Below are 16,156 nucleotides of genomic sequence, written 5' to 3'. Positions count from 1 at the left end.
CAGCTTCTGCACTGCAACCCATTCGGGGATCATCACACCAGTGATTTATGTCTCAACCCCAACCAGCGTTCTTCTATGATCCCCTCCCTCAACAACGGCCTCAGCAGCAGCAGTTATCTCATCAGCAGGTGTACTCGACACAGGCGACACGGGTAGCGACACTGTCATTCTTCCCCAGTGGACGGTCGACACCACTGAACTTCTTTCCTCGACCTTCCACTTCTTCGCTGTCGCCGCTAGTCAACAGTCTCTTGGCAGACTTGCGGACCCCTACCCCTGGCGCCAGTATTTCGACACAAAAACCTTCTGCCGCAGAGGATTCCCCCACCTACGACTTGACTATCCCCAGGTGAAAAGGAGGACATTGACCCTAAATCAATGGAGTGATATTGTAAACTATGTAAATAAATATAATGTTATTTTTTTAATAATAATTGATTTTTTAGTTATTTTCGTAATAGTAAATGATTTTGTAAATTTTATAGCATTCATAATGTTTCTTTTTTTAATAAATATGTTGAAATACTGACTTGCATTTACATTTTCCTTATTGATGCTTAATTTATATGTCATGACATATATATATGATGAAATGATGTGGGTGAAATGAAATTGAATAATGAAACAGCATGGCCATAAAGAATAATAACATGAAGAAATATAACAGGAAATCTAGCCTGAAATATGATATATGAAATATGAAATAAATAGAACTCGGAAAATAACTTGAACTATGAAATGAAATGTAACATGAAATAAATATGGCCATCAAATGATATAATAACATACAAGGTAAAGAACAATAATATAATATTTAGAACATGATCAAATGAACATGAACACATACAAATATGATAATGGAACAATAATTAACATTGACTGGACATAGTTATTAACAGGAAAGCAATGAAAAATCAGTAACAGACTAAAGACATATTGACCTCAGTTGATAATATATGATATTTGCAGTTGAAAATGTTATGGTATAAACCAAGTCCCAATTTCATTTTCTTACATTCTATGCTTTTCATGTTCATTTTCTTACTTTCAATGCTTTTCATGTTCATTTTTTTACATTCTATGCTTTTCATGTTCATTTTGTTACATTCTATGCTTTTCATGTTCATTTTCTTACTTTCTATGCTTTTCATGTTCATTTTGTTACTTTCTATGTTTTTCATGTTCATTTCTTACATTCTATGCTTTTCATGTTCATTTTCTTGCATTCTATGCTTTTCATGTTCATTTTCTTACTTTCTATGCTTTTCATGTTCATTTTTTTACATTCTATGCTTTTCATGTTCATTTTTTTACTTTCTATGCTTTTCATGTTCATTTTCTTATATTCTATGCTTTTCATGTTCATTTTCTTACTTTCTATGCTTTTCATGTTCATTTTGTTACTTTCTATGTTTTTCATGCTCATTTCTTACATTCTATGCTTTTCATGTTCATTTTCTTACATTCTATGCTTTTCATGTTCATTTTCTTACTTTCTATGCTTTTCATGTTCATTTTTTTATATTCTATGCTTTTCATGTTCATTTTTTTACTTTCTATGCTTTTCATGTTCATTTTGTTACTTTCTATGCTTTTCATGTTCATTTTCTTACTTTTTATGCTTTACATGTTTGTTTGGTATAAGTATTTTTGTTATGTCCATCATTTGCTTCTCATTTGTATCATTATTATGAATTATGTTATTATTACTTTCAGTAATTATTTTCCAACATCATTTTTATATGTACCCATCATCATTCCAATATTATTTATTATATTAATATTGATTGTTATTAGTTCTTAGGACAACACAAAAGTATGGGAGTATAAAACAATGAGAAATGCATCATCATCTTTGTTTACAATTATGTACATTGGTTTGGTTATGTTTTATTACAGAGTTCTTTGGGTCCTCTACTCATTAGTAGCTGGTCGTCCTCGAGGAAACACCATTCGCTCTTGCCATTCCACTGAGCCTGCATCTGATGAGTAGTACTTGGTCAGGTAATCTCTGATGGCCTTCGCTCAACGTGTGTAGTTTGGTCCATTTCTTGCCATGAGTCGTTCTATGAGGTTCAGCGACTCCTGCATCCAAGTACCTAGTACGACGTTATAGTGTTTGTCCTCATGGTCGACGGTGGTGCCAGCACATGGGTAGCATTGCAGTGCCAGGTTGTGCATGACACACCCGCACAAAGTTGTCTTCTTCCACACCTCTACATCCTGTTGCATCGTCGTCCCAAAGACTCGCCATCTCATCTGCAGCAGGCCGAATGCATTTTCCATCACACAACGAGCGCGAGATAATCTGTAGCTGTATAGTCGTTCGGTGGGAACTTGTGATTGGTGGGAGTAGGGCTTCATCAACCACGGATTGAGAGCAAAGGCATCGTCAGCGACTATGTGGAAGGGGATGGGTTCGTCGTTGTTGGGCAAATTTCTGTCTTGTGGGAGTCCTGATCGGTTGTTTGTGATGGCCCTGGCCAGGTTGCACTTCTGCCAGGTTCCTCCATCCCCAGCACCTCCTTCTGCACCGACTTCGACGAACAGGAACTGTAATTTGCATCGGAGAGGACCATGAGGACAATGCTGTGGAACTTCTTGTAATTGAAATACAGTGATCCTCCACCTTTGGGTTTCTTGATCACGACGTGCTTCCCATCCAGGGCTCCCACACAATTGAAGTAGTTCTACTTTGAGGCGAATCATTTTGCTACATCATTCCATTCTTCTGGTGTCTTGGGGCACTTCATCACTTCTGGTTTGTATGTGTCGATAATGGCTTGGCAGACTAATGGGATAAACTGGCATATGGAACTCTTGGAGACTCTGAAGCTGTATTGGTGGCTTCTATAGTCGTTCCCACTTGCCAGGTGGCAGAGAGTGACCGCCAACTTGAGTCCCACCTCTTGTGCAAGCCGCATTATCGTGTCCTTCTTCTTCAAAATGGGCGTCAGCCTTTTGACCATCTCCTCGAACAATTCAGGGTAGATGCGTAGAAAGTTCTTGTGTCGTTTGCGGTCCTCCTGGTTCAGTTCTTGTAGGTGCTGGTCATAGTCTCCTTGTAGTTGTTGCCGTGTCAGCCACTCCCGATCCAAATCCACCCTGCCCTGCCATCCTTTCGTGCAGGTGGCTGTGGCACTGTAATACATCTTCTTCTCAACCTGCCAATGACCTGGACTGCACAGAGACACAGGACAGCTACCAAAAATTTCTGGGTCTCCTGGGGTGAGAGCCTGTTGAGGTCCATATTGCATGCTGGGTGGGCTTGGAATGAAGGATATGCTAGGCAGGCATCTTTATATACCCAAGGTTCATATCCGGCGCGGTGTGGCACGGTGCATGTGCAACAATCATGCACCGTTCCACATTGTGTCTCGTGTAGATGTGCACGCACTCTGCAACAACACCGCAAGCCACCAACAACACACCGCTACAAGGAGTAACAAAGCCGCAAGAGCATGTGTCCTGGCATAGCAACAACCACCATAAAACCACACCAACGCCGTAACACTCCACTAGACAGCGTAGCATCATCGTAACAACACGCCGTAACATGCCCGTAACACACCGCACGGGTCCTTGCCACGCCGCCCAATAACGGTCATTTTTTCTCCCCACCGCATTCATTTTTCGTGCGGTTTCTTGCGGTCCCCACGTCGTAACAGCCTGCAACACAAAAGTGCGTGGGTGTAAACCTACCTCAAGTTCTCGAACAGCTGGCTGGCAGCATATGAGCATGGATGGTTTCTTGTGTATGCGAATGTGACTATTTCTTTTTAAAAGCTGCATCCGTGAGAGATTCACCCTTGTATAGTTTTAGATTGTGATTTGTGTTAGCAATGTATACTGTAGGGGCCAGGGTACGAATCTAGAGGAATGATAAAAGCCGAACTGGCCGTGCAGATCCTGCCAATATACAGGAAAAAGGGTACTCCAACCACAGACCCTTTCCAGGCAGAAGCAGCAACAGTGTTGCCAACTGTAGGGTAATTGCCCTACGCATAGGGTAATCTGGACAAAATCTTAGACAGCAGGGCAATATTTTCAAGTGTAGGGTAATTGTAACAAGGTAGGTTTAGATCAATATGCTTATTAGTATTCATGATATTGCATATAAACATAATCTAAAGATTTATGTATTAGCATAGCCGTAGAATTGTTGGGTCATTTCTGTTACAATGTTCTTCATTCCCTTTTATTTTTGGTTTATTATTTGTTATATGTTTATTATTGGGGTAACTCTTTATTTTACACAGCGTTGAGTTTCTATCTCTAGTAGGAACTTATTTGGTTATCATTTCTAATACTTCTCTGTTCTTCTGGACTACTGTTTCTGCATACTGGCCGATTCTCGATCTTCTCGGTTGGTCTCTCAGAAGGCAAATCACATAGAGAAAATATGTGTGTTTGGTTTCCTTTAGAATTCTGGGCAAGTTAAACACCACGTTTTTTGTTCTTAATTATTATTGTAACACACACAATCTCACTTTCCTATCACACAAGTCTTAATGACACAGGATAAACGGAGTCTAACCGACACAGTTATACGTCCAGAAGTGAGTAGTTTAACTGATTCTTTCATCGTTCCAACTGAACTATGGACCAATTCCTGATTTCTGGCTCCGCCTCTTCTTCTTCTGGATTCCATTTAGGACTACCCTAATTCTTCATAGTTGGGTAATCTTTAATGCCTACCACTTCTGGCGACGACATCTAACAAAATCAGTTTATTTCATTTTTTTTCTCTTTTGGGGGGGCGTGTGATGGTAATTGCTTCCTAGCAAAGAAAGATAAAGGAAAGGAGAACGCATTTTCGAGAAGTTCGGCAGCAAGGAGGCGTTAGCGCATTGTGTTGGAGGGGCTTGTTATCATGATGGTTCTAGAATCGGCAGGAGTGTTGTGGAACTCGTCAGGCGCCGTCGTGACGTGAGAAACGCGGCGATTTCTGATGCAATACCTCGTCTAGATTCATCTAAGAATTTCTAGTAATCTTGGGAGCCTGTGACGTTCGCCGTAGGCTCCGCCCCCAGAGTGCTATATAAATACGACGGTCGTAGCAGCAGCCGCAGAGATCGTAAAAGAGAAATCACCAGTTAGTCACACAGAGATATCCTCAGTAAGAGCCACAGATCAGATTATCAGTGAGAGATAAGCAGCAGCAGAGATCATCCGTGAGAGATAAGAGAGAAAGGGACCAACGAAGGATCAAGAAAAGTTGCTCGAGAGTTGGTTGGATACTGGTCTAGTCGTCTTCAGGAGTGGACGACCGTGTTATCTCGACGTTGAGTAGACTTCGGAGAAGAAAATGTCCTGCTAGAGGTTTTGGGGAGTTCCTGCCTTTCAAGTATCGAGAGTAGACTATTTTCTGCAATACAGAGTCAAGAGGACGTCTGCAATCACCGTTTTCCTTTTGTGAAGCCATCGCTTCGAATTGCCAAATTGACTAGCAAGTATTTGAATTGCCTCACTGTTCCCCCAGTTCATGCAGTGTAAGATTCTATCTTTTTATGTAAATAGGAGATGCCATTCTGCATTTACCTATGTTAGTAAGCTTGTGAATAAACCTTTGTTGTGTTAGTGTTTCTTTCTATATTCGTATCCCCAGTTTCAACTGTTGGTGTTGAAATTTTTTTTTTTTATTTATTTCATATCGAACCTGAAGCGGACCTCTCTCAGAGGCCGTAACATTGTGGCGACCTTGCTTAGGCTAGCAACACTATAACAGATTGAAACAGGGAGGATATAGAAAGAACCAGGATGAGTGAGATGGTGAAAGAGTTTATTGAGTCAGGCAAGGTTCTGGGTCTAGAGGGGAATGATCTCCGTTAGTATGTTGAGAAGAAAGAAAGGCAAAAGTATGAGAGAGATGAGAGAGCGGCTGCGAGAGAAGTAATGAAAATGTAGCAAGAGAGAGAGAGAACAATGAGAATACAGCAAAAGAGAGAAACAATGAAGATGCAACAAGAGAGAAAAGCAATGAGAATGCAGCAAGAGAGAGAAATGTTGGTAATGCAGCAGGAAGAGAGAGAGAAAGAGAGTATGCATGAGCAGGAAGAGAGAGAGAAAGAGCGAATGCATGAGTTGGAAATTGCTCGGTTAAGGGAAAGTACTCGTAACAGTCGGTCAGGCGAGAACGAAAACGAACCTGATACGTTAGGCATGAGTGCAGTGTTAAAATTAGTACCAAAGTTTGATGAGGAAGATGTAACAAAATATTTCATGTGTTTTGAGAAGTTAATGGAAAGAGTAGGTTCTCGTAAAGAAATGTGGACTTTATATTTGCAATCAGTTTTGAGTGGTAGGGCACTTACTGTATATAGTTGCATGTCTAAGGAGAAATGTGATCATTACGATATCGTGAAAGAAACTGTTCTTAGCGCGTATAGGCAAGTACTGGAGGCATACCGTAAGAAATTTAGAAATTTGAGAAAGGATGAAAACATCACATATATAGAATACGGTAAGAAGTTAGAAAGGCTGTTTTTTGATTGGTTAACTTCTGCTAAGGTTGAGGATTTTGATAGTCTGAAGAACTTAGTGTTGTTAGAAAACTTCAAAGATAATGTATCTCCTGAGATTAAGCTTAATATAGAGGATAGGCGAGAAGTATCTTTTGCAGGAGCAACTAGGCTAGCTGACGAATATAGTCTAACTCATAATTTGACTGTTGGTAAGAAACGAAATGATCCTTCGTCTGGTAGAGTACGAAACAGTAAAGGTTTCAATCCTAGTAATAGCAATGCGAGTAAAAGTGACTATTCCTGTTATACATGCGAAAAACCTGGTCATGCGTCTAAGGTTTGTAAGAGTAAAATGGCATCTAGTGGCTCAGAATTAACTTGTTTCCCATGTAATGGGAAAGGGCATTTAGCAAGAAATTGTGCAGTAGAAAGGAAGGACGGTAAGAAACCAGTATCTCTAGTTAACCTTTCGTCAAGTAGGAATGATGTGATGAGAAAAACTATGAAAATTTTTGGTGAATTTCTGTCGGAAGGCGTAGTTTCCTCTCTTGGAGGAGTAGATTCGAGAGAAGTAGTCTTGCTTCGAGACACAGGTGCTGCTGTCTCACTGATTAGGAGAGGGTGTGTGCTGAACAGGGCAGAAATCAATATGGAAGAAAAAGTCATGTTAGGTGGATTTCCTAACACTTGTGTTCTTTGTCCTTTGTTGAAGTTGAATTTAGAAAGTCAGGTAGTGTCAGGAGAAGTGAAACTTGCAGCTGTGGACAGTTTGCCCATCGAAGGCGTTGACATTATTGTCGGTAATGACTTAGCTTTATCCAAGAATGTGAATCCTGTTGTGAGGAATATTCCAGTGCCTGAAATGGTAGTAACTAGGTCGGGTTTAGATACAGACATAGACTACGGTCATAATTTGTTCGTGGATTCGAACGAGAGTGGGTTCGTGATTCGAACGTGAGTAAGTTCGTGGATTCGAACGTGAGTAAGTTCGTGCATTCGAACGAGAGTAAGTTCGTGGATTCGAATGAGTGTGAGTTCGTGGATTCGAACATGAGTGAGTTCGTGGATTCGAACGAGTGTGATAGAGGTGGCGAGGTTGATCTTGGCATGAGTGTGGCTGAGAGACCAGACTCTATCGATGTTGACAGTGATAGCCAAATGGAAGGTGTAGCTGTTGGGAGTAACATAGTAAATGTACCAGTATTTAGTCTTAGTTACGGTGATGAATTAGGCTCTAACATTTTGGATAAGGATGAGCTAGTCAAGTTGCAGGGAGAGGATGAGACACTGACCCAAATTTTTGAATGTGAGCTGGATGATGATCTCGATGATGTGTGTAAGGAAACTTTTTGTTTGAAGGACAAAGTTTTGTGTCATGTTAGTCCTAAGTCAGGTAGGGAATCACAGAAAAATTAGTAGTTCCTAGGAAGTTGCATGAGCTAGTTTTGAAGTTAGCATATGATGAGCAAGGACATTTGGGAGTAAATAAAACTTTCAAGTGTATTAATAGGGCGTACTTTTGGCCTAAGATGAAAAATGACGTGAAGAGGTATGCTTTAAGCTGTCATGAATATCAAATTGCTGGGAAACCGATTCAAGTAATTCCTAGAGTTCAGTTGTGTAATATTTCTTCAGTAGGCGAATCTTTTGAAAATGTATTTATCAATATGGTCGGAACTTTGCCTAGAAGTAAGGGTAGAGATGATTGCATAACTAATCTTGATTATTATAAAAACAATTTAAGAGATGTTTAGGAACTAGCGGAGGAGACGGAAGCGCTTGGCACTTAGCGAAAGAAAACGCGAGAGGAAGTCAAGGGGAAACTGAAGGAAGACATGATCTTAGAGCAAACAAGAGAAGTTTGTGTGTAAGAGATAAAGTTTTAGTACTAGTCTCGAGAGAAAGTCCCTTTTTACCTTATAAGTTCGAAGGTCCTTTTTCAGTGCTAGAGGAGGGGGGAAATATATATCATAGAATTAATGTGGGTAAGAGTAGAGCAAAGTCAGTGAATGTAAACTTGCTTCAGAATTATAAAGAACGCCCCGTACCTTGGCCACCGCCCGTGCCCTTGGTAATTGTGTCCCAGAAAGAGAAATTAGTTTTGAGAAAAACACAAGGTGTTTTAGTATTTATAAGTTTTAATCAAAGTTCAGAAAACGGAAAAAGTAAGAGAGAAGGATAATGTTATAGTGGATAGCCTCTTTAGTGTTCTCCGAATGAGTAGCCTAATGACTGTTTTCTGTTTTGGCACGAGTGGTTGAGTGAATGAAAAAGTATTAAAGCATTATACAGAATTGTTTCCCCGCTGTTTAATTCTTGCTTCTCTTTAGAAAAAAAAATAAAATCAGTTGAAAGAAAGATCAAGGAAAGGAGAACGCATTTTCGAGAAGTTCGGCAGCAAGGAGGCGTTAGCGCATTGTGTTGGAGGTGCCTGTTATCATGATGGTTCTAGAATCGGCAGGAGTGTTGTGGAACTCGTCAGGCGCCGTCGTGACGTGAGAAACGTGGCGATTTCTGATGCAATACCTCGTCTAGATTCATCTAAGAATTTCTAGTAATCTCGGGAGCCTGTGACGTTCGCCATAGGCTCCGCCCCCAGAGTGCTATATAAATACGACAGTTGTAGCAGCAGCCGCAGAGATCGTAAAAGAGAGATCACCAGTTAGTCACAGGAAGAGCATATCCTCCAGTTAAGAGCCCAAAGATTCAGATTATCAGTGAGAGATCAGCAGCAGCAGATCATCCGTGAGATAAGAGAGAAAGGGACCAACGAAGGATCAAGAAAAGTTGCTCGAGAGTTGGTTGGATACTGGTCTAGTCGTCTTCAGGAGTGGACGACCGTGTTATCTCGACGTTGAGTAGACTTCGGAGAAGAAAATGTCCTGCTAGAGGTTTTGGGGAGATCCTACCTTTCAAGTATCGAGAGTAGACTATTTTCTGCGATACAGAGTCAAGAGGACGTCTGCAATCACCGTTTTCCTTTTGTGAAGCCATCGCTTCGAATTGCCAAATTGACTAGCAAGTATTTGAATTGCCTCACTGTTCCCCCAGTTCTTTTTACGTAAATAGGAGATACCATTCTGCATTTACCTATGTTAGTAAGCTTGTGAATATACCTTTGTTGTGTTAGTGTTTCTTTCTATATTCGTATCCCCAGTTTCAACTGTTGGTGTTGAAATTTTTTTTTTATTTATTTATTTCATATCGAACCTGAAGCAGACCTCTCTCAGAGGCCGTAACAATGGGGAAGGATCTTTTTTCCAAAAACTGGACCTTTTCTTCTATAAATGTCATTGCAATATAGGTATACACAAGATGAAATACTTGAAAATATGGACTTCCAGAAATTTGGGGGCTGGGGGTCGGTCGACCCCTCCAACCCGCTCTCCCTCGGTACAGGCCTGCAAATGGATTTTGGCAGTAGTTCGTGAATCTCATAGGGGCTACATGGTCCACAGTAAGAAAGAATGTTCCGTAACTAAGGGTAATATTGATTGTAGTGACGTTTGCATTTAAATGATTATTTTTGTAATAAAACCTTGTAAAAATCCAGCTCTACCTAATTATGAACTGTCCCAGTTGCCAAGGGATAGTTCGCAACATCTAGGTAGCTAGATATTACATCATCCCTTTTGTGGTGTATCACTCACACCTTCATTTTGGGAACTTATGAAAATGCACTACTGCTTCTTTCTCAGTCTTGTGATTAAGCTAGAAATAGTTCACCTCAGAGGTACAAAATAATGGTTTTCAAATGAACTATACAGGTGGTTTCTTATGAACGTCATTCTAGCAGGATGATACGATCGTGTGTAGGTACCCTGTTGTAACGTCTAAATGAAGCGTTCATAAACTATAAAGAGTAGTACGAACTTGACTCTATCATCTTGATTTCCCTGTATCGGAAGGCAAAATGCCTTTGCTTTTTTGGAGTTCTATGTCAGCCTTTATCATTTATGGTTGTCCATGACAGTGTGCCACAGATACGGGAATTTCTATATAAATGCCAGACTGACATTCCTGGGGAATATTTCTTTGGCTCTCTGGCGTGTCTAAAGGCCCCCATACATTGGACGACTGTCTGAACGACTGTCTGTATCGTTTGCAAAAACACTGTGTATGGACTTGTCTGAATGCAAAAGTGGGCGGAGCTTCGTGTCTGAACGATCTCAGCGGGAATCTGTCACGACCAGGTTGCTGGCTTGCGACTATAAGGCTGTCATAAACAGATCGTTCAATGTATGGGCTTGTCTGCCGACATAACGCTATCACGTGCGTCTCTTCTAGAGACGATGCCATGTCTTCTCGAGACAAAATCTTTGTTCAGACTGAAATCGGTGCGGAGATCGTTCATACTGTCTGAATAGTGTGGGTGTGGGTCGAGAACGACAATTGTTCAGACAGTCGTTCAGACAATCGTTCAGTGTATGGGGACCTTAAGTGATGTAGAAAGCACCGTCATGCAATGGGTCTTCTTCGTCTTTGCCATTGCCAGACTGTCCGCATTAATACGAACGGGCATCAATCAGTAGGCGTAAGTTTGCACTGACGGAGAGAGAACCGTATTATCGGCCTAGCAGAGTTCGTATATTGTTATTCCATTGATCGTGCATCCTGTCATAGAACTAAAAAAAACCATGATAGATCTCGTTGAAATAATAATAAACATTAGACAGACCATCATGCAATTCCTGACATTTCTCAAGAGAAGATAACAAATTTCTCTTTCAGCTTTTCCATCTCGGGTTCTTATGAAGTGTCCGTCGCCGACGGTTCGTTCAAGTAAGCTTTGTTGACCTTGCTGTCAAAGGTGCTACTGGGAGAAGTTTTTTTAAGACACAACGTCTGATTAATTTTCTGAATCTGAATATTCGTCACAATGTGTTTAAGCTTGTTCATTATGCTATTTCCTTACAGAAAGTGGAAATATTATTGCATACACCCGATATGCACACAGTCACACTGCAAAATAATTCAAAATTAGTTTCAGTGTTTATGAGCATGATTATAGCAATGGCATTTTTGCGCTTTAAAGAGATATTGACGGTAAAGTCATTTTTTATATTTAGTAATAACCACTGTGATGTAATTCTTGCACAGTGAAAGAAATCTTGCTTGCAAGTTTAGTGCAGCGTTAGATTTTTATACAGTGGAAAGTTTGTAATGACAATGTTTTTTCTTTTCTTTTCTGGTGAATTTCCATGACTACATTACTGTGAAACGGTTCTTTCTTTTCCTAATGTTGATATCATGAGACGCACCTTGAGTTTTTATGACATTCTAAAATTAAGCAATTAACCTTCTTCTCTTGCCTACAGGAAGTTCTAAACCTTCTCTCTCTCTGCGAGACGCCTTTGGTCTTCCGTCCCACAGCTGCATCGGTACTTGTCGGATCAAGGATGACTTCGGCTCCTGCCTGACGGATAACCAGTGTTGCAAAGAAAGATTCAAAGACAATGAATACTTGCAGTGTGCCAGAGGTCTGCACAGTCAGTAGAAAATGACAAGACAGGTATTTGTTTCTTAATACTGTTGTTGGTTATTATCAGGAAGTGTTCTTGCACAGCTAAGCCTCTTGATCAGAGATCAAGCGGATTGGTTGGTCAGTTTCCTGCAATTTGTGTTCTTTGCAAGACAGGCTATTAATGCTACGCTCAGTCTCTCATTTTATTAAATCATAAGCATAAAACAGGTTTAGTAGAATAAAACTAAGAGTTAAACCACGTTTTTATGATATCAAAACAATAGACTAAACTGCCTTCAGGGCTCATGATGTCAATGTCAAAATTAACTTCACGTCGCTACTGAGGAACTTGGGTAGAAAATAATGAAGATTACTGAATGTGACTGACGTCCCAATATGAAGCTTGAAATTTTAAATGATCAGAGTAGTGGCACAAAATCAGTTATTAAACTGGATACCGAAAGTGAAGCAAAAGTTACACACACTATAAACTAAATCTGAATCTTTGTTAATTATTGGGCATATAAGATAAATGTAGTACTGACAAGAAGATTACATTATAAAGAGGATTTGGAACTACATTACCAATGTGAGGATTACATTAAATTAGGATCTGAAACTAGGATACCAACATGAAAGAAGAGTTCATTCCAAAATTGCTTGAAACTATGGTACCAAGATGAAAATTACAATAAATATTACCTGTCACAATGGTACATATATTAAGGCTTTTAATATATAACCTGAACCCAAGAGTACTTTCTGTATCAGCGACTGTCAGCAATCTGTCCGATCGTTTTTTACCCGAAAACAAAAGACAGGTAAGAGTCTCCTTTAAACTCCCGAGCACAGCAGTCTGTGTCCACCTCACAGGAACCAAGTTCTGATCTTTCCTGACAAACTTTGATGCACTCGTGACGATTGAAGATCTCAGCAACAATCAATCTTGCCTGATCACTATTCTGATGCTTGAAGCGAGTTTCTGAAGATTTAACACTTTTATTACACAAACTTCTGATTTAATAGTTTTGTTCATACAAGATCCAGATACACTGGTGTTCTGAAAACCTACATAATCGAGAGAACGGTTCTGACTGGTGAAATATAGCAAGTATATTGTTGCATGAAACATATGGTGAGCACATACCTAGGACTATTGCAGTAACTGGTTGTTCAGCAGACGTTCCTAAAGCTTCTTCTCTGAACGACACAAAGGAAAACAGAACCTAAAAGGTCAGACTTAGGAACCTCATTTTAAACCGGCGGGTATCTTCCCATAAAAACCTGAGAAAAGAAAAAATGGTTTTGTAAGGAATCTTGTCTTCCACTTATTTATGAATTTAACTAGTTAATGAATATGTCTGTAAAATTCTAAAAGCAATTATTACTTACACATTACGAGTAAAGACAGCTCACTTCTTGAGAGCCACCCAACGGATACAAGGCAAGACCACCTATGTATGCTGCAGTAGGCTATGCGAAGTATGTTTTTATGGTTAGCAGGTGTAGCAAGATCTTAGATCTAATATTACATTCCTATAAACATATTCTGATCTTAAATATTTGATTTTACGGGATATATGAACACGTCTAACGCTAGAAATAATATGTGCAGTGTGGCGATATCAGGTCTCTTCTTGTAATTGGCAGCAACTTTTCCATTATTATTGTAAATGGAGTAAGAAAGGGAAAATAAACAGCGCTGATTGTAGGAGGATCATCGCCGTTAAGGGGCCCCTCATTGTGCAAGGGGCTCTAGCCTGTAGAGCCAATTAAGGCACAGGACTAAGTATTAATGATTCGTAACCTGTGTAGCCTCATCATTAGTATTGACATCATCTCCATCATTGTTTTTTTTTCTGTTCCATCTTGATTGCTTTCTTTTCGCCAGGTTTTTCAAGCAATTTGTTTGTTAGGCCTATTGCCTCATTCTGGTGGTAGAAAAGGTGATTTTCCTATGTTTTATTGTGTACTTTGAACGTTTCTGAGGTTCACTTCGTTAGCAAATGAGTATTTTAAGAGATATTTGAACCCATTTTTATATCCTACTGTGAAGGGGAACACGTGGGAAGGATGAGTTTTTGGGTGGGAGAAAAAGTCAAAATGCCTAAGCGAAATAATGTGGAAAGATTTAACTTAACCTAATATAGCTATGAGGCATGGGACCTTTCCTGGCTTGTTGTGGGTTGGGGGTGCAGTGGTAACACAGCAGCAGTGACATGGTCCTATGTTGGTTTTAGCTATGATGCTCTGTTTTTGAATTGTTCAAAATATGAACAACGTCAGTTGCAACTATGCTTGAAATAGCAATGTTCTTCGTGATGCTATAAGGAAGATGATATAAATCATACATAGAGAGTTACTAAGCACTCTCACATTTATTGCATTCTAAATCAAACAGACTACAATATATGAAGGAAGTAATGTTTCGCTTATGTAGAACACAATTTACGAGGAAACTCCAACGCTCAGAAAAAACATTTTATGTTTTGTGAAATTGCTTCACCTAACAACCGTGACATTTTAACGATGTAATGTTAAAATGTTACGCAGGTGAAAATACAACCGAAAATAGCGTTTATGGATTAAGAAAATAAAATAAATTCTTTATCATGAAAACAGTGTACCTTTTTTGTATCAAGGACTAAGCCTTTAGTTAAAATGTAAGAGTTGAAAATACATTTTATAAGAACACAAAAGTGAATCCAAACTCGATTTCATTGACCAAGCAAACCATGGTTTGAAGTATACAATTTATTGGAATAATTTCACGAGTACTATCATGAGAAAGCTCAAAGGTATGTTGGGCGTGTTACAATGTTAACAGAAATCAAAGGTTATGATGGTTGCCAGTTATTATGACTCTATATTTGAAATTGGGGTTTTCTTTATAAGAGACTGTATCACCTTCCCAGCATTAACCTTTGTGTACGATTTTGTAGGATTTTGCCTTGAGTATGTATACTCTGTTTTTTTTTCATTTGTCCATTTTTCTGTCATGTTTCTGTAGTCTTCGTGGTTGTTCGATGAAAACATTCCTGAGTTTACTGTTGCTGGGAGTGTCACGGGTGAATTCCCCCCCCCCCCCTCCCCCCCCCCCCCAAGACATGAAGATACGAGAACGGTAGTTTACAGATTCTGGGCCACTTGTTGTGAAGGCTGACACGGCGCCAGGTCGGAGCTCCCGTAGTTCCGCCACGGCCTTACTGTAACCCGTGGCTAGCGCGCGCAGCGCAACATTACCTCTTGCCAGAACATGCCATGCTTGCCAAGAATCTTTAAATATGCAGATAAGGTGCGAAGCGCCGTTTCCACCATGGCCTTACTGACAGCACACAAAAATCGATCGTCCGTGGATATGTAGTCGCTCCCTACTTTGTTTGTTTTAGTTTTGGTATCGCCGCCATATTGGTTTTGGTGTTCTTCCGCCGATTTCAGTCGGCGGTCGAGTGGGCCCGCGAATCTGTAGGTGCTCCTACGAGAATAATAATACAACTATTCGTATACATATGCACTGTTGTCAGTCTTCTTGACTGGAAACGGGTCGGAGAATGGTACTGAGTCATAGTTTACATGGTGGGTATGATTTACACTGCCTGGGAATTAGGGTAGGCCTGTCCACCTTCTATTACATGATATTTCTGGTGTGTATGGGTCTTATTACTGATGAGGCCAGGTGATGTCTTCCCACTGGAAGGCAATTGAAGTGCTATATACGGCTCTGTAATGGAGTGGTCTCACTTTCTCACACACCAAGTGTAGAGTTTTAGATGAAAAAAGGTAATCCTTTGTTAATTTTGATTCTATTCCATGCTGTGAACGTCTTTTGTTTTTGAGTTCTCGGTTCCGTTGTTGTGTCGGAATGCGCCCGGTGTGCTGGTCCTTGGCGGCAAGTTGTTGTAACGGGATTCACATTAAACCTTGTATCCGGCCCTGTATTTAATTATGCTCGTCCTAACAAATGGCGACTAGAATCCATGCAGAGGAGCATAGGGTCTACAAGAACTTCATGTGGATGTAAGGATTTTCCCGGATTTTTGATGAGTTCAGCATAGCCTATCGGCTCTGAGGACACTTCCGTAAGGCCAGTTGATTGATGGCGATGGTGCGGAGGTTAGGCAGAGTTCTCCTATGCTAGGGGTGAGCATTTTCAATTCCCCAAGCTGTACTTGTTGATGCTTCGATTTATTGTGTTTTTACCCTACCTTACCTGGCATATAGGAGGCTG

General features: G+C 40.2%; 1 long non-coding RNA gene across 1 annotated transcript; it reads right to left on the bottom strand.

Annotated features, from left to right (window-relative positions):
- Positions 1–11,781: 11,781 nt before the first annotated feature.
- LOC135203360 (uncharacterized) lies at positions 11,782–13,652 on the bottom strand. Its single transcript, XR_010311935.1, has 2 exons — positions 13,076–13,652; positions 11,782–12,910 (listed from the first exon to the last, which is right to left on the bottom strand). It is a non-coding gene; the product is annotated as an uncharacterized LOC135203360 (long non-coding RNA).
- Between the last annotated feature and the right edge of the window lie 2,504 nt (positions 13,653–16,156).

This window comes from Macrobrachium nipponense, chromosome 36 (assembly GCF_015104395.2).
Source record: "Macrobrachium nipponense isolate FS-2020 chromosome 36, ASM1510439v2, whole genome shotgun sequence".
Taxonomy (NCBI): domain Eukaryota; kingdom Metazoa; phylum Arthropoda; class Malacostraca; order Decapoda; family Palaemonidae; genus Macrobrachium; species Macrobrachium nipponense.
Note: the sequence above shows the minus strand (reverse complement) of the source record. Positions and strands in the feature narration are given on the sequence as shown.